Source organism: Mus musculus, chromosome 2, assembly GCF_000001635.26.
Source record: "Mus musculus strain C57BL/6J chromosome 2, GRCm38.p6 C57BL/6J".
NCBI lineage: Eukaryota > Metazoa > Chordata > Mammalia > Rodentia > Muridae > Mus > Mus musculus.
The window spans coordinates 143863189-143886418 of record NC_000068.7 but is presented as its reverse complement, the minus strand read 5'-3'; the positions used below and the strand labels follow the sequence as shown (position 1 = coordinate 143886418).

The following is a 23230-nucleotide window of genomic DNA, read 5'->3' as shown; positions in this document are numbered from 1 at the left end:
ATTTATAAAAGTTCTTAGGCATTTTCTCCCATATGAATTTCAGGCTCACTTGTGAAGTTTTATTTTTTAAATGCTGATGATGTTTTGAGGAAGGCAGGAAGAGATGGGTCTGGTAGTTCAGTGTAGGGGCCTGAGAGCAAACCGTTCTAATCCTTGTCTGGAAATGGGAAGGGACTCCGATTGGTTCTCTCCTGGCCAGAGGCTGGGATGACAGGGGGAGCTCTGGTTTCTTATTGTTCTTCTCCCGGATGAGGACCCAGACTGGAGGCTGCACACGAGGGTGTGGAGGAAACGCTCTCCCAGACACCAGTCTGTCTTGGTGAAGAGCTTTGGAGTTGGATTCCTAGATGTTCGTGGTTTAATAACTATACCAATCCAACCTATCTCCTAGACAATCTTACAGTCTCAATTGAAGAGGGTGATACTGAACTCTCAGAGGCTTCTGAGGATGAACACCAGAGTTTGGTTGAAGCTCATAAAGGGGAAACTCATGGGGAAAAAATAATCTACCTCTGGCCCTGGAAGAAGTCATTCTGATTCTAAACGTGAGAATGTTCTATATGTCCATCCTCTCTCTTCAAAGTTAACCTAGCTGTGCCTCTCAATCACCTGACCAAGAGATTACTACTCAGGAAAGGTTGATCCGCCTAATGCTAAGGAGCGGGAGGAATAATTACCCTTAATGGGGTAATGGCCTTATCCTCCCAAGAAACTCTGCCCTCCATGCAGTTACTCACAGAACCACTGCCACATAGTTCTGCTAAGCCAGCCCGATTTCTTAAATTTCTCAGAAAAACATAACTTTTTTCTTCTTCTTTCCATCATCTTGTAAAAAGCCACAGGCATGCTTTTCCAGATGGTCTGGACTTTCTCAGTCTTTCCTTTTTTGGGGGAGTGGGGTTCCGAGACAGGGTTTTTCTGTGCAGCCCTGGCTGTCCTGGAACTCACTCTGTAGACCAAGCTGGCCTCGAACTCAGAAATCCGCCTGCCTCTGCCTCCCAAGTGCTGGGATTAAAGGCGTGTGACTCCATGCCTGGCATTTTTTTTTTTTTTTTGGTTCTCAGTCTTTCCTTGAAGCTTTGACCAGCAGGATCACCAGGAGAAGTTCTCTGCTATGCCTCTTTTAGGGAAAGCGAAGATCATCGAAGACTTGAGACCCACAGTGGTTACACAGCAAGCCAAGCTCTGTCCCGGTCACTTCGTGGAGTCTTCTTTATACTCTGCAAACATCATGTCATCATGGGTCGTCCATGTGCCTTGCCTCAGCTCGTGCCTCAGCATCCAATCAGCTCAAGTCCAAGGACTTTTGACAAATGCAGCTCAACCACGCAATGTAAGACGGACTAATACACGCGTATTGAAGATTCCTTCATCACGTTCCTTTCACATGCTTGCTTTAGCAGAACATCCTCTCTTCTGTGTCTGCTTCAGCGAAATGTTCCTTCAAGTGTTTGCCCCAGCAGAACACCATCCGACCGACTTTCCAAAGAACCCTTAAGTTTCTACTTCAGGTTTTGTTTTTAATCAGCACTGCATGCCTATCTAGTTTACTAAATATTTTAAAGAGTCCATAGGAGTGTTACCCACTAATCGAACAGGATAAATTATATTGATGGATTTTCTTATGTTGAACAAGTCTTGCCCTTTATGATGCATATCTACGTGGCTATGATTTTTGTTTTCTTGTGTGAGGGGGGAAGGAACTGATATATGCATGTGTGTGTGTATGTACGTGTACATGAGTGTGTGCATGTGCGTTCTTCCTTGCTTACACACCAGTGTACATGCAGAGACCAGAGAAAAATGTCAGATGTATTATTACTCTATCTCTCTCCATCTTATTCCCTTAAGGCAGGGTCCCTTGATGAGTCTGGAGCTATGCTGGCAGCAGAAAGCTCCAGGGACCTGTCCTTTCTCTGTCCTCACAGTGCTGGGCTACAGGCACATACAGGCATGGACAGTGCTTCACACAGTAGAAAGATAGGGAAAAGGAAAAAAAATTTCTGTTCTTGCCAGGTGGTGATGGCACACGCCTTTAATCCCAGCACTTGTGAGGCAGAAGCTGGCAGATTTCTGAGTTCGAGGCCAGCCTGGTCTACAAAGTGAGTTCCAGGACAGCTAGGGCTATACAGAGAAACCCTGTCTCAAAAAACAAAAAACAAAACAAAAAATTCTGTTCTTGTGGAGTTTATATTTAAAAGAAGATAACAGGAATGAACTAAGTTAACTAGAGGTTAAGGACAGGAGAAAAAGCTAGGACAGAGAAGACTGGACAAGGGTCACCAAAATACAGTTTTATAGAGGGGGAAAATTCTAATGTTATACCATAGAAGGGAGATTACACAACAATTTGCTATATATTTTATAAAGAATCAGAGGGGAGGAGTTTGAGAGTCTCAATATAAAGAAATGGTATATTTAAGGAAACACAGTGGTAATTACTCTGATTTGATCATTATGCATTGTACACACATATATTGAATTACCACACTGTAATCAATCAGTATATACAATTAACATATCAGTAAAGAGTTCATGCCCAGCTTGGTGGAATAAACTTATATAGGCTTATCAGTTAGGAGGCTAAGACTAGAGGTTCATCTGAGCCCACGAGTCCAAGACCAGTTTTCTTCTGACATAGCAAGCCTTTATCTCAAAAAGGGATTAAAGCAAACAAGTAAAAGCTACATTAAGTTAATGGTGACAAGTGATACAGAGAAAATGTAGACATTGGAGGGAACTGAAGAGATGGAGGTGGGAGAAAATTTCAGACAGTATAATCAGCAAGGTCTTTCCTAAGGAAGTAATATCTGGGCAGAAAATTAAAGTATGCCATGGGCAAGCCCCATGAATGTCTAAAGAAGGTGTACTCTAGCCTCAAGGAAGATCTAGTTTGGCAGAATAGGCCAGGTTTGCTCAAGGAGAGACGATGTGGTTAGTATGACCAGCATGCAGAAGGCAGAGAAGTGGAGGAGGGACCACAGGTCAGATGAATTGGGTCAGACTAGGCCAGCCTTTCTACAAAATCCCTTGTAATGGTTTTGTTTTGCCATGTCAGTAGGAGACCATTGAGAGTCTGTTGGCACATAGAAGGTTGCAGCAGAGAGCTGTGGGATAAAATAACCGAGTTAGACTCCAAAGTGTTGTTAGGAGGACCCTGAGGGTGTAGAAGTGAGACCCACGAGGCAGCTGTTTTCTGTGAACATGGGCCCACATATAGAGATGGCAGAGTAAAGACGGGGATGAACTGGGTCTAGTGGCCAGGCTACACAGACTCGGAACTGCCCTTCTCGGGGCTCCATATTATCCCAGAGAAGTTCAATCTTATCTGCGTAAGCCATTGCTGTTGGGTGTCTGTTGTGTGCATCAGACCCTGCGTGGTGCCAGCTACCGATAGCTAAGGTCAAGCATAGTCTGACCTCTGAATAGAAAAGAGAAGAGAGCTCTACTATATCAGTCTTCAAGGAGTCTCAGTAATTCCAACACAGTGAGTGGGAGCTGATGCTGTCAGGAGGCTGACAACGAGTAAGAATAGGAGGAAATAGAGAAGCAACTGGGGCTATGCAGATAAAGGTGCCACAAGAAGGGAACAGTGATGGGCAGACTCAGATGCTGATGAGACACTCTCAGGAAAGGAGCACACACATGGGAGGCAGGACTGTACTGGGCTTTTGGCTTCTGTCTTGTTTCTCTGAGATTGCACCATGACCGTGTGTGGTGATTCTGAGTGCTGCCTTGCTGGGTCCGTGCTGCTGTGAAGGTAGGCTAGGGATATGGTTAGCATTAATAATCATTTGCTTTAAGTAAAAGCAGATTGGCTTTAAATAGTTAGCCTCACCCAGCTGGTTGAAAGTCTTTATAGCATATATTAATTTTCTGAAAAGGAAACGTACCTCCAGACTAAAACACAGAACTTGACCTGAGTTTCTATCCTACTGGCCTGCCTGATGCTTTTTCAATTTCAAACTTGCCAGCCCTACAGTCACACGAGCCAGTCCTTTAAAGTAATTGTCCCCGACCCTTCTGTCTGTCTCCAATTCACAATCCATTGCTAGAGACCATTGACAGTTTATAAATTTGCCCTGTTATTTTTTTTTTTAGCTAAGTTCCAGGAAGTAGAACCACTACTGATGTTCATTTAAAGAACTGTGATGCTATTGTTAACTTGCTTTCTAGAAATGCTATGAGACAGGCACACCAGTGGGCGGACCTCATGGGCTGGCAAGCCTTCTGGACTCGCTGCGTGAAGCCGGTATTTATGGGCCCTTTCCATCTTCACTGTTGTTGGGAGATACCACCTGTTCATTTGATATTTGTGATGCTCTTGATGAATAGTGAGTTTTGAAGCTTTTTTGTTTGGGGATAATATGCCTTCTTAAAGACCTCCTGTTTTATGTAGATCTCTAGAGAAATTACTTGCATTTGAAACAATTCTCTTAGTTGCGGCTAATTTTCCTTCTATTTGAAAAGACTGCTGCTGACGTTGAAGACTAATACAAACTTCTCAGCTGCTTGGCTTTTGCCCACGTCTCTCCTGAATGTTTGTCTTGTTCCTTTCAATTTGAAATTTTAGAAAGTTGTGTATTTTTATTAATTTAATTTATTTATTTGTGAATTTATTTATTTACTTGTATGTGTGTGTGTGTTTGCATGCCTGTGTAGAGGTCTTAGCCTGCGTACTGGAGGCTATCTGCAGAGATCTCAGGCCCAGTCTGGTGGGAGGGTTCAAGTGAAGGAAAGGCATGAGCAGGGAGGGGAGGTGTGCAGGGAGCTTCTAGTGCCGAAAGCCTTGGGAGAGCGTTCTCTTCCCAGGCACTTACAGCTCTTGCTGCTCTCGGAGTAATTCTCACACACCTTTATTCCTTCTGGATAGGATTTTTTTTCTTTTATTTATCTACTCTCCATTAGTTTAAATCCAGGATGGGTACAGCATCACATGGATTCTGTGTCCACTGGCCTTTGCAGGAAGGTAGCTTCGGAATTTGGCGCGAACCATATCACTGTTTCCGTGGGCCCGAGTTACTTTTTCCAAGATCGCTCTGGTTTTGTTCGGTTTGCTTCCAGGAATCACTGTATTGTATTTTGCTTTGTACACATAAGCACATCTCTTGCTTAAGTAGAACTCAGTTTCATCTCGAGCATAAACGCCTTCAATTTTAAGAAGAGCCGTGTGCTCTCTTTGGTTCCGGAGACCTCGCTTGTAGCCAGCAAAAATGGCCTTGCCCCACAGCCTTCCAGACAGACTTGCTTTTAGAAGTCCTGTTCCCAGCAGGCCTCCACAGGCTCCGAGGTGGCCTGGATAGGATCTTATATACGGTTTGGGGGTGGGTTGGGCCTGACAGCAGGTACTTCCTATTGGCTTGGCCTGAGATGCCTCATCTACATGCGGAGGGACTTGTGGGCGCTGCCCCTCCATGACTGAGGCCATGATTCTCTCTGTGGAGGGCTGTGGCTTTGTGACAGAGGCATGGAGCAGGAAAAACTCTTCTGTCCCTTCTGGGTCTCCAGGGCTTCAAGCCCTAGCTCGACCTTATCAAGCTTTCTCTCACGGTCTATCACCCCACATAGAGGTATGTCAGGAATTCTATCTTTCCTTTCACCGTGTGAATTCCAAGGGTGGTCATTAAGATTGGCAGCAAGCATCTTTACCCACTAGGCCTTTTCCTTGGCCCCAATTTTCTTTATGTAGCACCGTGTCTTTCATCTAATATTTGAACTTTCCCTCATATTTTGTTTAGTCCTAAACGTTGCTTATGGGTTTTTTTTTTTCCAGGCAGCACATTTACAAAAAAAAAAAAAAAAAAAAAAAGTAACGGTGAAGCCTATCAGTTTTTTTCTTTTTTAAAATTTATTTTTATTTATATAAGTACACTGTAGCTGTCTTCAAACACACCAGAAGAGGGCATGAGATCTCATTATGGATGGTTGTGAGCCACCATGTGGTTGCTGGGATTTGAACTCAGGACCTCTGGAAGAACAGGCAGTGCTTTTAACCACTGAGCCATCTCTCCATGTCTCAGCCTTTTCCTTATCAAAGCTCCTCGATAGTCATTTATTGTAGCAGTGATGACCACACGTATGAATTCTGCTCTTTTTTACATAAAAAGGACACAAACAACCTCAGAAGCAATAGGTGTAGTTCTCTGCTTTGGATGGAGCTTACAGTGCTAGTAATGGTTTTAGCATTTGCCTCTCTGTCTGGATGCATGGGAAAGTCTTATCATGTTATTTGTCCTAAAGCCTTGTCTGGTTTCAGTTGCTGGGGAAACCTGTTATTCAGCTGCTAAAAGCTTAGAAATTTTGGAGGAAAGAGGGATGGTTTCTTTTTTCATGAATGCTTGGCTGAAACATGGCACTGTGAAAAATGAATACAGCTTTAGCTTCAAGTGATAAGCATCAAAGAGGAAGTGAAAGGCTCAAAGTAGACTGAGCATTTAAACTCCACATATTATCCCCAATTCTGTGTTGATCTGATGAAAGCTTATGTAAAAGGTTTTAAAAGTGGCATACTTTATTTCTTGCCTTATTACCTCCATCCAAAACAATACAGAGGAACTGGACTTGAAGCTCAATGGCAAGGTAGTTGCCTGGTATGGGCAAAACCCCTTGGGTTCGATCCCCAACATTACAAAAATAAGATAACTAAACTAAAACCAGCATAAATGAGCTTTGGTTTGTTGTTGTTGCCTTAGCTTCTCTGGAGGGTTGGTCCATTAAAACAATCAGGCATACATCACTAAAGAACACTAATCGAGATGGCTCAGTCTCCTTCACACCTAGAGCAGTCTGCCTATTGGTGCACCTGTATTAGTTACTCTCCAGAGCTGTGGGAAAATACCACGACCAAAAGCAGCGTACGGAAGAGTTTATTTTGGCTCATGGTAGTAGAGGGTTCAGAGTCCATCACGGCAGTGGGGCACAGTAGCAGAGCCAGGCATGAGGGCAGGAGTGAGAAGCTGAGAGCAGGCATCTCCACACAAAAGCACAGAGCAGAGAGAAAAGGGAACGTGTTTGGAGGCTTTGCCCTCTCAAAACCTCACCTCCAGTGCTTCCTCCAGCAAAGGTGCACAGCCCAAATCTCCCCAGACACTGCTACTGAGAACAGAGTGTTCAAAATGGAGACCTACGGGGGAAACTTCTCATTCAAGTTGTGTGTGTGTGTGTGTGTGTGTGCGCATGCATCTATCTATCTATCTATCTATCTATCTATCTATCTATCTATCCATCTATCTATCTATCCATCCATCTATCTATCCATCCATCTATCTATTATCTATCTACTTATCATCTATCTAGTATTTGTTGCTCTGGGTTCATGATTAAGTCAAGTACAAGAGGAAATTAGGCAATCTTTTACCAGCCTAGCATACTGATTCACAGTAAGTAAGGATAGGTTTTTAAAATTTGTTTTAGGTTTATTTATTTACTTTACTTTATGTGGAGGAGTGTTTTGCTCACATGTATATATGTGTGCCATGTATGTGCCTGGTACACACAGAGGTCAGAAGAGGATGGTAGATCTCTTGGAAATGGAGTTGTGAGCCACTGTGTGGGTACTAGGAATTGAACTTGGATCCTCTGTAAGATGATTATTCTAAACAACTGAGACATCTTGCCAGCCCCTACTTTTGCTCCAGCCTCCAGAATCCTAGGATTAGGGGCATGTACTGTCATACCCTTCAAAAAAATTTTTTTTCAGTGCTGGAGATAGAACTCGGGGCCTTGAACATGTTGGGCAAGAACTCTACACTAAACTACATTTCTAGTCTCTTTACCCCACCCACCTGGAAAGATGAAGTTTTGTTTTCTGAATATATTTTTTAAAGATTTATATCTTTTATGTATATGAGTGCACTGTCGCTGTCTTCAGACACACCAGAAGAGGGTGCCAGATCTCATTACAGATGGTTGTGAGCTACCATGTGGTTGCTGGGATTTGAACTCAGGACCTTTGGATGAACAGACAGCGCTCTTAACCACTGAGCCATAGCTCCAGTCTGCTTTCTGAATATTTCTAAAAAGTGTTTTTATTTGTCCCTTGAAAATTTCATACACCTTTATGATGCATTTTCTTTTCTTTCTTTTTTTTTAATGGCGAAAAAGTGTCTGTTTAAAAGTAGCCAGCTGGGGTCAGTTTAGGACAATCCCAGTTTTGTTGTCAACATCCAGCCAGGCCTTCTTCTCTCCATCGGGTCTTAGCAGGGTATTGACTTTGACTACATCAGTGTCATAGAGGCTTCACAGCCTGTTTGATCTGGTGCTTGCTGGACTGGACACCCACAGTAAACACCAGCGTACTGCTGTCTTGTCTTCCTCCCAGCCGACTCCGTGGTCAAGGGGATTTGATGACAGCCTAGTGCTCAAGTGTGTTCCTTCTGGGCACGCTCTTTGGAGGGGGTTTGTGCTGCCCCTGGAGCTGCAAGGTCTTGGGTTGCCAGAAGGTGGGTGACATGTAGATCTTTCTTTCTTTCTTTCTTTCTTTCTTTCTTTCTTTCTTTCTTTCTTTCTTTCTTTCTTTCTCTCTCTCTCTCTCTCTCTCTCTCTCTCTCTCTCTCTCTCTTTCTTTCTTTCTTTCTTTCTTTCATTTCTCTTTTCAGTCACTTATTATTGTTAACGAGTATTGTAGACTCTGCAATTATGATACCATACTTTTTACCATACCTGGCAAAGCTGGAGGCATGCTCACACCTGTGTTGCACAGAAACATAAGGAACGCATTACTGTGACAGCTGTGATATCACTGGGCAGTGGGACTTTTCTTTCTCCATTTTAATCTCTCCACATCACTTTATGCAGGAACTTCAGCGGGGCTCCTGCATGCCTTTGGTAGTTACCTCTCCACACTGAAGGCTGCCTCCTCAGCACCACCTGCTGTTTCCTGTGCTTTGAGTATTCTGCCTTCACCAGCAGAGCATTTCTATCCTGACAGGTGGCAGAGTTGTCTACTGTCAGCATCCAAAGTCTTTTCCTGGGCTGGCTCTGCTCTATGTCTTTTGTCTGTCCCCTAGAGCTCAGTGGGGCAAGGGTTGCCCACAGTGGCACTATGGCCACAGTCCCATCAGGGCCCATCTTCTCTTTCAGGCCTCATTTCCCCTTTCTTTCCTGGCTCTTGTCCCAGATACATGACCTGTATTTGAATTCTTGCTTCAAGGTCAGCTTCTGAGGAACTCCAAACTAAGACCAATGTTAAAATAAATCAGGCTACTTGTAAAAATAATGTCTGATGTCTATTAAGGACTCATCATGTGCCAGACACTGTCCTAAGTACATCATTTAGCCCTCACAGTAACTCTTTGGACACTAGTGTTATTCTCAATTTTCAGCCAAGGTCCATAAAGCTCAGAGATCTTAAGCGTTAGTAACAAATCATGAAGGCTTTAAACCTCAATGAGCTAACTCAAGTGCTCGTGGCTTTAATTACATATGCCCTTTGCTACAGCACATCGAATTACTTCAAATATCTTCCCTGGTTCATTTTTTTATAGGCTTTGGAGAACATTTTGCCTATCGGGGTTTGCTGATAGATGAGTTTATAGATTTTTCTTTGTGATCTCCCAGCAATAATATTGCATAATGTGATGTGAATGCCATGGCCTGCTCTCATCCAGCTGAAATCAGAGTCACATGCAAGAGGCTTTCCTTTTTCTGTTTCTGACTGACTGTTTCTGACTGTTTCTGACTGTTGTTTCTGACTGTTCAGTGGTGTTCGCTTTTCCTGTCTGAGCTGTTCTTCAGTACAAGTCTAGCTTTGCAGGCCAGGGAGGCCGCTTAGCCTCGTTGTTTAGAGTATCTGGTGATATTTTTGCAGATGTATGTTCTTGCTGACTTTGTCAAAGCTAGTTGCCCAGTTTAAAATTTATTATATGGTAAGTAAACGGCACCGTTTCGGTTGCAGTAACTAGTTGAACCGATATAGGCTTCTAGCTGACCAGACACTGGGTGTGGCGTGTTCATTTCTAGTTTGAAAGACAACATTTCATGGACCCTGGGTGACCCTTATTTGAACTGGAATGTTCTTCTAGCAGCTGACCTTGTCAGGCTTTTTTTTTTCTTCTTTTGTTACAATGTAAAATATTATCCTCTGCTCTTACCTCCCCTGTTGTTCCAAAAACAGGAAAACAAATGTTTTGTGGTTCCTAGAAAATGTTATAAAGTTGTTTCCCAAGTTAGGTCATTGCAGTTACAAAATTTCTGTTTTGAAAGAAGATGTGGCCAAAACCAACAGAACCGAGGGTCAGTTATTATTTCAGGGGAAAAAGATCTTGAGACTAGCCAGGAGTTGTGTCTCCCTTTGCACAAAAAATACAGACAGAATTTTTCCAGCTGGGCTTAGACTATTTTGAGATCATCTCTTTCTCTCTCTCTGTAGAGTCAGACTTAGTTTACTGGCTGACTTCACCAGGTTTTGAAAATGCCCTATAAAATATTGAAAGGCATTTTAACTTTATAAGGCAATTTATCATAAATTAATTTTCAGGAACTTTTGAGCCAATGTAAAACAAGAACCAAACTCCTGAGTCACAGGCTCTAATTTTAGTTTGAGATTTTAAAGTTTTTTTTTCTCTGATTATTGATGTGTGTGTGTGAATTTCGCTGATTACTGGTGTGTGTGCGCGTGTGTGAATGTATGTGAATCTGAGGTGTAGAAGTACCATGGTGGACATGTGGACGTCAGAGGACAGCATTTGGGTTTTGGTTCTCACCCACCCTCTGAGGCAGGGCCTTTTCGTTGTTTCTGCTGCTCTGTGTACTCAAAGTGACTAGCTAGTTAGCTTATAGAAGATTCTCTGCTCTCCCTCCCTCCCTCCCTTCCTCCCTCCCTCCCTCCCTCCCTCCCTCCCTCCCTCACTCCCTCCCTCCCTCCCTCCCTCCCTTCCTCCCTCCCTCCCTCCCTCCCCCCTCTCTTTCTTTCTTTTTCTTTCTTTCTCTTTCTTTTCTTTCTTCCTTCCTTCTTTCCTTCCTTCTTTCCTTATCTCCCTCCCTCTCCCCCTCTCTTCTTCCTTCCTTCCCCTCTCCCTCCCCTTCCCCTCTCCCTCTCCTTCCCCTTCCCTCTCCCCCTCTCTTCTTCTTTCCTCCTCCTCACCCTCCCTCCTCCCTCCCTCTCTCTTTCTCTAGCATGGACTCTGGTGCCCTGACTCAGGCAGTAAGGTTTTCATGGCAAGGGCCCTTACCCACTAAACCATCTCAGGATTTCTTCATCTAAGTTTTAAAATTAGGATTTTAAAATTTCAGCATCAGTTAAATTAATATGCTCAGGAAGTCCAACTTCTTTCTTTGTGCTCACAGAGGCTGGGCAAAGTGTGCCAGCAGGTTTTCTTCTTTTTCTTTTTCCTAGAAGTTTCAGTCATCAGGAATTAACATTATTTAAGTAATATAAAAACAGTAAATAGTTATAATTTTTGTGAAAACAGTAAATAATTATAATTTTAACAGTTCACTTGCCAATAAGAAGACATCTTTACTTGCAGGCTTTATCAGTTCCTATGGTGTAAACACCCTCACTGCAGGCTTTGTCAGTTCCTATGGTGTAAACACCCTCACTGCAGGCCAGGCTTTGTCAGTCCCTATGGTGTAAACACCCTCACTGCAGGCTTTGTCAGTTCCTATGGTGTAAACACCCTCACTACAGGCTAGGCTTTGTCAGTCCCTATGGTGTAAACACCCTCACTGCAGGCTAGGCTTTGTCAGTCCCTATGGTGTAAACACCCTCACTGCAGGCTTTGTCAGTTCCTATGGTGCACAGCCTCACTGCATGCTTTGTCAGTTCCTATGGTGTAAACAGCCTCACTGCAGGCTTTATCAGTGCCTATGGTGTAAACACCCTCACTGCAGGCTTTATCAGTCCCTATGGTGCAAACAGCCTCACTGCATGCTTTGTCAGTTCCTATGGTGTAAACACCCTCACTGCAGGCTAGGCTTTCTCAGTTCCTATGGTGCAAACAGCCTCACTGCATGCTTTGTCAGTTCCTATGGTGTAAACACCCTCACTGCAGGCTAGCCTTTGTCAGTTCCTATGGTGTAAACACCCTCACTGCAGGCTTTATCAGTTCCTATGGTGTAAACAGCCTCACTGCAGGCTTTATCAGTGCCTATGGTGTAAACACCCTCACTGCAGGCTTTATCAGTTCCTATGGTGTAAACACCCTCACTGCAGGCTTTGTCAGTTCCTATGGTATAAACACCCTCACTGCAGGCTAGGCTTTGTCAGTTCCTATGGTGTAAACACCCTCACTGCAGGCTTTGTCAGTTCCTATGGTGTAAACACCCTCACTGCAGGCTAGCCTTTGTCAGTTCCTATGGTGTAAACAGCCTCACTACAGGCTAGGCTTTGTCAGTTCCTATGGTGTAAACACCCTCACTGCAGGCTAGGCTTTGTCAGTTCCTATGGTGTAAACACCCTCACTGCAGGCCAGGCTTTGTCAGTTCCTATGGTGTAAAAACCCTCACTGCAGGCTAGGCTTTGTCAGTTATATGGTGTAAACAGCCTCACTGCAGGCTTTGTCAGTTCCTATGGTGTAAACACCCTCACTGCAGGCTTTGTCAGTTCCTATGGTGTAAACAGCCTCACTGCAGGCTTTGTCAGTCCCTATGGTGTAAACAGCCTCACTACAGGCTTTGTCAGTTCCTATGGTGTAAACACCTCACTGCAGGCTTTGTCAGTTCCTATGGTGTAAACACCCTCACTGCAGGCTTTGTCAGTTCCTATGGTGTAAACAGCCTCACTGCAGGCTTTGTCAGTTCCTATGGTGTAAACACCCTCACTGCAGGCTAGGCTTTGTCAGTTCCTATGGTGTAAACACCCTCACTGCAGGCTAGCCTTTGTCAGTTCCTATGGTGTAAACAGCCTCACTACAGGCTAGGCTTTGTCAGTTCCTATGGTGTAAACACCCTCACTGCAGGATAGGCTTTCTCAGTTCCTATGGTGTAAACATCCTCACTGCAGGCTTTGTCAGTTCCTATGGTGTAAACACCTCACTGCAGGCTAGCCTTTGTCAGTTCCTATGGTGTAAACATCCTCACTGCAGGCTTTGTCAGTTCCTATGGTGTAAACACCCTCACTTCAGGCTTTGTCAGTTCCTATGGTGTAAACACCCTCACTGTGACTGACTTCAAGCTGCTGCTGCCAAGCCAAGCACACAGCAGGTTCCTGCAAGTTTAGCAGTCGACTCTCATGAGCTGCTCCGAAGCATCTCCAGACCAATGACAGCAGATGACTCAGTCAAATCACGTCCGCTAAGCAGACTTGGGCTCCTTGGTTTGGTGTCTTTGTGATATCCTGGAATACAGCACAGAGTTTACTAGAACAGCACACAGCAAACCCTGGATGAGTGGCTTGTTCAGATCCAGTGTGCGTCACCATCTTAATTTTCTGTTGCTGTAACACAATACCTGAAAGTGGGTAATTTATGAAGAATAGAGGTTTGTTTCAGCTTCTGGCTTTGTTTTTGTTGTGTCTGCTTTGACACTTAAACACTGAAGCCAGGGCTTTTCTCATGTTAAGTGCTTGTTCATTTTACCTAAATGAGCTATAATTCCAGTTTTTGGTTTACAGGTTAAAAAAAAAAATCTTTTGTTATTTTTGAATGATAGCTCGAATTTATTTTCTTCAAGAACAGGCATTTGATAACCAAACAAAACAAGTAGATTCTAAGCAAAGGCTGACAGGAAAATGATTGGGTCCTCACAGTGTAATAACTGCTTCAGGAAGCTTCATCAGAAGGGACCCAAGCTTAGGTAGAGTCCACTACCTTTTCTCTCATAAGGCTTAGGGGGACATGGTGCATCATGTGGAAAAGCTAGTCAGGATAGTGGAAAATGGAAGCATGAGGCTTGTCAGGAGGTGCAGCAGTCAATCCTCTGGGTCTCCAGCTGCAGGCATATCTACAAAGCCTTAGTATATAGGAGAGACTGATAGGACCTCTTACACGCGTTCTCGCGACCGGCCAGGAAGAACGCAACAAACCGGAATCTTCTGCGGCAAAAGCTTTATTGCTTACATCTTCAGGAGCCAGAGAGCAAGACCTTCTTTTTTTGTTATGCTGGGGCTCCAGGATTGCCAGAGCCGATGGGGTCACTCCCAGTAGTCATCACAGCCACCAGGAATCAACAGGACCTGGCCTACTGTGGTTGATAATAACAACCACTGAAGCCTCCAGGACACCCTCACCACTTTCTGCAGCGTGCATAGCTCCTCGTTCATCTCCCTCAGGCCATGTCTTGACTACTCCCACCTTCTCTGCTGGAAGTCTTCTAACCTACTCTCTTCTCCCTAGTCTCATGGTTCTTGAAGCTGGGAAGCGCAAGGGCATCATCTACCTCAGCAGAAGGCCTCCTGCTGCTCTAACCTGCAGAGGAAAGCTGGAGAAGAAGTGGGCATGTGCAGAAGACAAGACAGTGATACCAGGCTGCAGAAGCGCTCGCTGCCTTATTCCTGGGAGATAGGCGGTTCTATGCTCATGAGGGTCTTGTCCTGGGACACATCTGCTGATGAACCCTGCCTCCAGATGCTGCCAGATGCTGGTGGAGGAGGGAGTTCTGTGGCAGAGCATTTGCCTAGCACGCACAGGGTCCTGGGTTTCATCCCAGCACTTCAAAAAGCAACACAACAACAACAGCAACAACAACGAAGCGAAGCGAATCTTCTAAATATTCCAAAATTTGGACTTTGGAGGACACAATTGTGCCTTTGCTCTCTCCCCTGGGAGAAAACACCCTCTTTAATTATCCTTGCTAGGTCATATAGTTAGGGTCACCAAGGACAGTCCAAGAGCGTTTTAGACACAAGGGCCACTTACAGCTCTGCGGCTGGGGTGAAGACTGCTGTGTTCAGCAAAGGCTGACCACAGAACAAAATAAGCAACTGGAGTCAGCCTGGATGCCGACTGGGTTTTGTTTTAGGCTCATATCTGAAAAGCCACAGCCTCCTTTGAGGAGGCCTGGGATGTGTCCTCGTCACCTAGAGATCGCTTCCTCCCTCCCTCTCAGCCCTTTTCAAGGGACTTAGTTTTTCCCTTTCTCATGTCTTATAAGTACAGCCATTCTCCTGCCTGCTGCAGATACCATGTGACCAAAGATGTATTGGTGCTCTGTTCTTTTATAGGTCCTCTAATGATGAATGATGACATAAATCTAGCTATCAATGTGGGGAAAAGTGGAGAGCAAAGTATATTTCAATTTGAGACTGCTGCTAAATTTGACTCTGCCCTTTGAAACAGTTCAGTCAGCGAAGCTGGAGTGCGAGGCCAGGCCCTCCTCTGAGCTGCTGATAAGAGCGAGCCCAGGCAAGGCTTTATCTGTGGTCACATGGTCTCTAGCTTCCCAGAGAAAGTTTCAAGATGACCCTCCCAACAGCCAACAATCTCATCTTTCATTTTGAGTTTCCAAGGTTCTCTCACACCCCCTCACCTACCCCTGCCTTTTGAAACCAGGCTTCGAGGTGTGTCAGAAGTTTTAGTAGTTGATGAGTGAGATACTGGATCGCTGAGTTCCTGTGTAGCTAATGGGAAATAGACGGGATAAAAAGAAGGCTTAACAGAAGAAAGCTTAAGGCAGGGATAGTATCTAGGGTTATGGACAATGTCCAAGGAAGCAACAAAATACAGCCAAGTGCCCAGGGAGGAGTGACAGTGGGAAACACAGAGAGAAACTAAATATAATTTAGGGGGGAGTTTAAGTGTGAGAGTTGGGGATTAGAGCTTAGTATAGTCTCCACACAACCCTTCCTGTACTCCTGTGCAGGACTTGAAACAGCTGATGAGATAGGCAGCATAGGATATCATTCTTTCAATTTCAGCCAAATCGAGGCAGAGGATCATCCTTGGGGTTGTTCCTTTGTGAAATATTTCAGTCAGTGTCATCTGATAGCATGGGGAAGTAGTCCTGGATAAAACATATAAACAAACAAAATCCAGACAAACAAACAAACAACCTTCACACCGTAGAGTCCCCCAAAGCAATGGCCACCTCCAATGTATGTTTAAGTTTGTTTTGTTACGTTTGCTTTTGTAACCGGATGCCGTGTTGGTCTGGCTGGTTTTGACCCCACTCCCGCTGTGTAGCCACAACTGCCTTGAACTCCTGATTCTCTTTCCTGTGAGTGCTGGGATTGCAGGGGTGCAGCAGGACAGCTGACTGTGCGTTTAAATGTGAGTGTGCCTTTCCATCAGAAATGCCTTCCCAGGTGTCTGTGCTCAGTTCTGGAGGATCCATCTTCTAACTGATATAAAGCAAGGCTTGAAAGAGTCTCTCTAATTTTTTTAAATTGCATTCTTGTTTATTCATTTTATGTGCGTACGTGTGTGTGCGCAGGTGTGTGTGTGTGTGCATATCACAGTACAGCTATGAAAGTCACAGGATAACCTTTGTGGGAGGGTTTTCCCCTTCCACCTTGTGTGTTCTGGGGCTAGAACTCAGGTCATCAGGCACCTTTGCCTGATTGCCATGAATCAAACAACCGCTTTTATTCCCCTCAGACAGGGTTTCATTCTGTGGCCCCCCTGGCTTGAAACTTGCCCTCTGGACCAGGCTGACTTTGAGCTCACAGGGATCTGCCCGCCTGCCTCGGCATCTGATTTAAGGCATTGAGCATCACATCCATCCAGCCTAAAGTGTCTGCTTACAATGTCTTCCTTTTTCATTTTTATTTTAAGTGTGTGGGTGTTTTGCCTGTATGCGCTGCCCATGGAAGCCAGAAGAAGAGTGTGGGATCTCCTGGGACTGGAGTTACAGATGGTTGTAAGCCACCATGTGGGTTCTGGGAACTGAATGTGGGTCCTCTGCAAGAGCAACAAGTGCTTTTCACTGCCGAGCCATCAGTGTTACATCTTAAAGAGAGGTACAGAGCAAAAATCTGGTTAGCAGGGGGAGATTGACATTCACAGAAGTTAGCTGTGAAAGAGGCTTCTCTATACTCAGCCAGGATGGCGAGGCCTGTAGGGACAATGACACATCTCTACATCTCAGAGGCCCTGGGTAGGGTGACTCTTCCTTCACAGCCAGAGTGAGGATGAGTTGGTGTGAACATCAATAACATCCTAAGGATGTGTCCCATTGTCTTATGTGCAAGAAGCACAAGACTTGATATCGCTTAAGAGCTCCAGCGTGATAAAGTTATATGGCAGACTGAAACAGTGCTCATAGCTGTCAGTGGCGTTGTGGTTGCTGAGGCCACTCCATCTGGGGCATCCGTGGATCATTTCTTGCATTTTTAATTGTTACTAAGAGGTATTTGCTGGGTTGGAGAGATAGGTCAGTGGTTAAGAGCACTGACTGCTCTTCCAGAGGTCCTGAGTTCAATTCCCAGCAGCCACGTTGGTAGCTCACAACCATCTGTAATGGGATCTGATGCCCTCTTCTGGTGTGTCTGAAGACAGCTACAGTGTACTCATTCCTATACATAAAATAAATAAATCTTAAAAAAGAAGAAGAAGGAGGAGGAGGAGGAGGAGGAGGAGGAGGAGGAGGAGGAGGAGGAGGAGAAGGAGAAGAAGAAGAGGAGCAATTTGCTTTACAGTTACTTAGGGATGTGGCCCCTGGCCAGTTTATTAAGCTCCAGTGGATGGTTCCTCATCCATATTATATAAGCAGCATTGATAGACTTGATGCATTATTTGTTTATAGAAGGAGGAGGAGGAGGAAGAGGAGGAGGAGGGGAAAAGGAGGAGAGGAGGAAGAGAGGAGGAGGAGGAAAGAGAGCTGGAGAGATGGCTCAGTGGGTAAGAACACTTGTAGTTTTTACAGAGGACCTGGGTTCAGTTCCCAGCACCCACATAACTCCAATTCCAGGGGATCTGACACCTTCTTTTGATTTCCATGAGCATGAAATATGTACATGGGGCACATACAAACATATACACATACATACATACATGCATGCATGCATACATACATACATACATACATACAGGTAAAACACCCACACAATAAAATAAAATAAATAAATATTTTAAAAGGTAAAAAGAAGACATAAGTTGGGAGGGAGTCTTGGAAGGGACCTGGGAGGAGGTGAAGGAGGTGTGAGGGTTACATAAAATCAAAATACATTGTCTATATATATATATATATATATATACATATATATGAAATTCTCAAATAATATATATGCATATATGTATAATTATACATCTATTTGTTATCATCACAATTTTCCTGAAGTTCTTGGGATCTGAGGTTGTAATTTTGTCTTTTGTTATAATGTTAAACTTACAGAAAACTTGAGGGAAGAAGTGAGGGGCTCCCTCTGTACCCCTGACCAAACCCATCATCTCTTTACACGTTGGCTGACTTGCCTTGTTAGTCTATGAATCTATTTGTATGTGTCTAAACTCCATCCCTACCTTTTTATTCCCAACCCAGTGTGTTTCCAAAGGACAGCTTTCACATGTCCTAAATACAGTGATCAAGATAAGGAGTTTTAAATCTGCTTTGATATAATTCGCTAGTCCACATTCCACATTCAAATTTCAGCAACGGTTGCAGTAACACTCTCACTCTCTCCAGTATTTCTTGTTTTCAGCATCGTGCGTTCCAAGAGGCCAACTGTCCTCACGTAAATCTGGGTCATCTGATCCTCCAGTTGGTCAAAGAGAATAGGAGACATAGCATCATACTGATCGCTTTGTACTGCTTGACTCTCAAGTTTCACTTTCCAGAAGCTTCTTGGAGTCAACTGTGCATGTACAGTTGGAGTGACTTCTGAGTGTGATGTCACCCTTCATATTAACTTACCACTCCCAGGACACTGAGCATGCATTGCTGTAAGTCCTTAGACTTGGGGCCTGGTTGGACCACGGGCTACATTAAGCAGGGATCTTAAAGCCAAGAGTCTTCTAGTCTTTCCAGGCTTTCCCGGGCAGGCAGTCTTGCCTTCCGAAGTGGTACAATCTGCCAGGAAGGCTTCAAGCACTGCAGCTGGGCATATGCCTGCTGCCCTCTGGTGGCAGACAGCTATATGTGGTGGGAAAGGATGAGAGCAAGCGTCACAGGCCAGGCAGTTTAAACATCAGACTTCTCCTGGCCTAGGGGCTGGCCATCTGACATCGAGGCGTCATAGGGGCTCTCTGGTTGTCTTCTTCCCCTGTGTGCCTGTGTTCTAATCTCCTCCCAAAAGGACACCAGCCATGAGAAGGCACGCCCTATTATCAGTTATTCCTAATTGCCTTGTTAAAGGTCCCATCTCCAAGTGAAATGGCATTCATGTGAGGTGTACGGGGTGTGAGTGGGCTGGGGGAGGTACAATTTAGCCCATAGCAAGCAAGAAGGACATGTGAGTTTTTTTTTTTTTTTTTATTAAATCAATCATTAAAAAACAAAACCGTTGGAGAGATGGCTTAGTGGGTAAGAGCACTGACTGTTCTTCCGAAGGTCCTGAGTTCAAATCCCAGCAACCTCATAGTGGCTCACAACCATCTGTAATGAGATCTGACGCCCTCTTCTGGTGTGTCTGAAGACAGCTACAGTGTACTTATATAATAATAAATAAATCTTAAAAAAAAAAAAAAGGCTGGTGAGATGGCTCAGTGGGTAAGAGCACCCGACTGCTCTTCCGAAGGTCTAAAGTTCAAATCCCAGCAACCACATGGTGGCTCACAACCATCTGTAACAAGATCTGACGCCCTGAAGACAGCTACAATGTACTTACATATAATAAATAAATAAACCTTAAAAAAAATGAGATTACAAAAAAACAAAACCAAAAACCTTGGTTAATAACATTCTTTAAAGTGTTCAACATCATTAGCAGGCAGAGAAATGCAAATTAAAACTGCCTTGAGATGCCACCCTATTCAAGGTATAATGGTATTATTACCAAGAAATCAAACTTAGACGTTAGGGAGCACCACCCCTCTCCATCTGTTAATAGGATGTTTCTTACTTGGGATTTTTGGGATGCTATCTCACAATTACACTGAGGTCATACCTGAGTTACACAAGCCAGAATCCAAGCACGGAAGATGGTGCTCCCTGGAATGGTGCTCCCTGGAACGGTGCTCCCTGCAATGATTCTGGGATAGGGGATGTGAGTGTGCAAGAGAAGTGTGCGGACTTGGCTGTATCTGTGAGTTCTCATTGCCTTTTCCTCACTGCCATACTGAGTCCAGGTTGGTTCAATCACTTGCTAAATTCTAGAATTTAACCTTGTGTCTTTTTGATTCTAATAACACTCGTTTTCTACCCCCACCCCCAAACTAGCATCTTTTATTTTTAGTTTATTGGGCATGGTTGTTTCCTCTGCATGTATGACTGTGTGGTAGTGTTGGATCCCCTGGAACTGGAGTTATAGGCAGTTGTGAGTTGCCATGTGGGTGCTGGGAATTGAACCTGGGTCCTTTGGAAGCATGGTCAGTGAGTGTTCTTGACCACTGAGCCATCTCTCTAGCCCCTAAACCAGTGTCTTTTAGTTCTATTTAGTGAAACTGTCCTATGGCCTGTTGATATGCTCTCCTAACATGTCTCTAGACCCAACTAATTCATTCATTCATGATTGCTTTAGCACATACATATATGATGATGATGATGATGAAGGTGAAGATGAAGCTCTGTTCCTTCTGGTTGTTGACCAGCACACAGTCCCTTCTGTTGACTTAGAAGTGCATTTGGAGTTTAGTGGGGCCAAGTAATTTGGCCCCATTCAATGATATTGTCTGGAAATGTTCAAAACCAGCCATGCTATCATTCTCTAAGATGAACGTCAGTACTCAGGAACAGTAGCTACTTAGTAAGTATACAGGGCAAAGGTTACAGCTAACTCCGGACTGATGCGTCTCAGGAGCAGTAAGCAAATCTTTGTTGTTTACGCCCCTAACATTGGGGTATTCTTATCACGGCATAAAACAGCTTACATGCCAATATAAACTATTGTTCTTGTCTGCTGACTCAAAGCAACTTGGGAGGAAGATTATAGCCTGTACTATGTCTTATTTCTTGACAGGAGGGACATCACCTTGCTCAGTTATTAGCTGAGTTAGATGGATTTATCACCACATCCAGCTTATTAGTAGGTAGTCTGAAAAATACTTGCTGCACCATATTATATGGGAACTATGCTGTCCTTCTCCTTTGGTATATTTCTGGGATATATTTATTTCCAATGGGATTATTCTGTGCTGTAGAGAGAATTGGTATCGATTCTTTACACTAGTGTGATGGGATAATATATCTAAATCCTTGTCATGGTCTGAGTGAGCCATTCCACCCCACTTCATCCATTTGTATGTACGTATGCCCTTCTGTGTGTGCACAGAGGGAGGCCAGAGCTCAACTCCAGCTGTCTTTCTCTCTTAGCCTATACCTTATTCTCTGAGACAGGGTCTCTCATTGAACTTCAGCTCAAGTAATTTGGCCCCATTCAACGATATTGTCTGGTTCAGTAAGCTGGCTGGCTGGAGAGCACCCTACATCTGCTTGCTTGTCTCCCAGCTCCAGAATTGGGGTTACATAGACTTGTGACACCAAATTCTCCTTCCACCTGAACGAGATGGGTGCAGGGATGAGGGGGACTTCAGGTACTCAGGCTTAGCAGAGAGCACTTTACTGAGTCATCTCCTCAGACTCCCATGTAACTCCCCGCTTGGGCTGTCTGTGAGCCTGTAATTTGACTTAGCAACAGGATGTGAGTGGACTCACTGCCGAGGAAAACCTGGATGAACCTGTTTGGCACGGCTTCTGACATTGCTAACTCAGAAGGAAGGACAAGAGCTATGGTGCTGTCTCAGCCGATCAAAAGACCTGCAGCTAGAAGAACTGTTCAGCCGGGCTGGGGACCCAGAGAGTGGTGATAAATATGTGTTATTTCTCGACTCTTTGGGGTCGTTTGTTCTGTAGCAACAACTGACTAACATGTGATGTCAAAGGCCATGGGTGATTTATCGTACCTGTTACATGTGGGTTTTGCTCTCTGGGAAGTTGGAAATCAATTCATCACCAGCAGTGTGTGGGAAACCTTCAAAATACTCACATCATGCTCTCCTCCACTTGGCCATGAAAACCTAAATGTCTTAGGAGAGAGAGGGAAGGATGGAGGGAGGAGGGGAGGAAGAGAGAGGGGGGGGGAGGGAGAGAGAGAATATGACCATGTCACCACACATACAGATCATACATTGCTTTGTTCCAGACTGAATCCTTTATTATATAGGCTTCTTGGAGTGATAATAAACTAAACAAAGATCTCAGTGATTTTCCCTATTTTTAGTAACTTTAATTTGTAGCATAATTATGTGTAATCCATATGGTTGGTAATATATGGTGTTGCTAAGCCTTAATTTATAAGAGACCAGTCCTTTTGATAATGGTTTTTAAAACTGTGGGTGATACACATGTACTGCTAAGTATGTGGTTATAGAAATGTGAAATGTGTGCACGTATATGCTGTGGTCGGAGGAGAGCATTTAGTGTCTTCCTCACTGCCTTGACGAAGGGTCTCTTATTGAACTGAAGGTTTGCTGCTTCTCCATCACTGTACCTCCCTCTCCATTGCTGAGTTATAGGCATATTTAGCCATGTCCAGCGTTTCGTGGGTGCCGAGGATTTGAACACAGGTTCTCGTGATTGTACAGCATGCTTACCTACTGAGTTATCTCTCCAGACTTTGATAATGATCTTTAAATAAATATTTTAATATGATAAATATTTATATCCTGGAATAATCTCATCAAATAGTTCAATATTTTCAACATTAATTTTACTTTTGAATTTTTCAAAGCCTATCACATTGAGTGATTGTATATATTTCAAAGCTTGTTTTTTAACTCCAACTGCCATTTCCATAATAAAAGTTAAAATGAAACATAATGAGAATATTTATTTGAGAACTGGATAGTTTACTAAGTCCTTAGACTGTAAGGATTTCTGTTAAGTTTGAAGCATCTAACCTCACCTCCTTGGTGAGAGAGCAACGGTGTAGGTCAGTATCACCAGTCTTCCTAAGTCACTATACAAGTTGTCAAGTCCTCACAAATACACCCAAACAGTCATAAGAAATTACTAGGAGGACAGCTCAACACTTACATGCTAGGCCATTTTATCTGCATGCATAGTTAGGAAGCCCTCCCCGAGACAGCCTCAGCAACATGGTATTATTGTAACGCCTTTAAAAGCCTGAAATCAACAACAAACAAGTAAGTTCATAATGAAAGTTGGAAGGGACAGGAGAAAGTGCCAGGCCCTCTGCTGCAGGACTTTAGCAAGCTGGCCTTGGGTGGCTTACACAGAGCCAGTTAAAAGAGCATCATGC

General features: G+C 44.1%; 1 protein-coding gene, 1 long non-coding RNA gene and 1 pseudogene across 5 annotated transcripts in view; 1 reads left to right on the top strand and 2 right to left on the bottom strand.

Annotated features, from left to right (window-relative positions):
• Bfsp1 (beaded filament structural protein 1, in lens-CP94) overlaps window positions 1-23230 on the top strand; it is an 88692-nt gene that overhangs the window by 28801 nt on the left and 36661 nt on the right. The window lies entirely within an intron of this gene.
• On the bottom strand, window positions 4910-6617 carry Gm11686 (annotated as a pseudogene).
• Window positions 13603-23093, bottom strand: Gm33648. Of its 3 annotated transcripts, none has more exons than XR_375039.4 (3): window positions 23005-23093; window positions 21873-21994; window positions 13603-15879 (listed from the first exon to the last, which is right to left on the bottom strand). It is a non-coding gene; the product is annotated as a predicted gene, 33648 (long non-coding RNA). The 3 variants fall into 3 exon arrangements; XR_866788.3 differs by lacking the exon at window positions 13603-15879 and adding an exon at window positions 18112-18945 and having other exon boundaries at window positions 19919-21994; XR_375038.4 differs by lacking the exon at window positions 13603-15879 and adding an exon at window positions 18112-18945.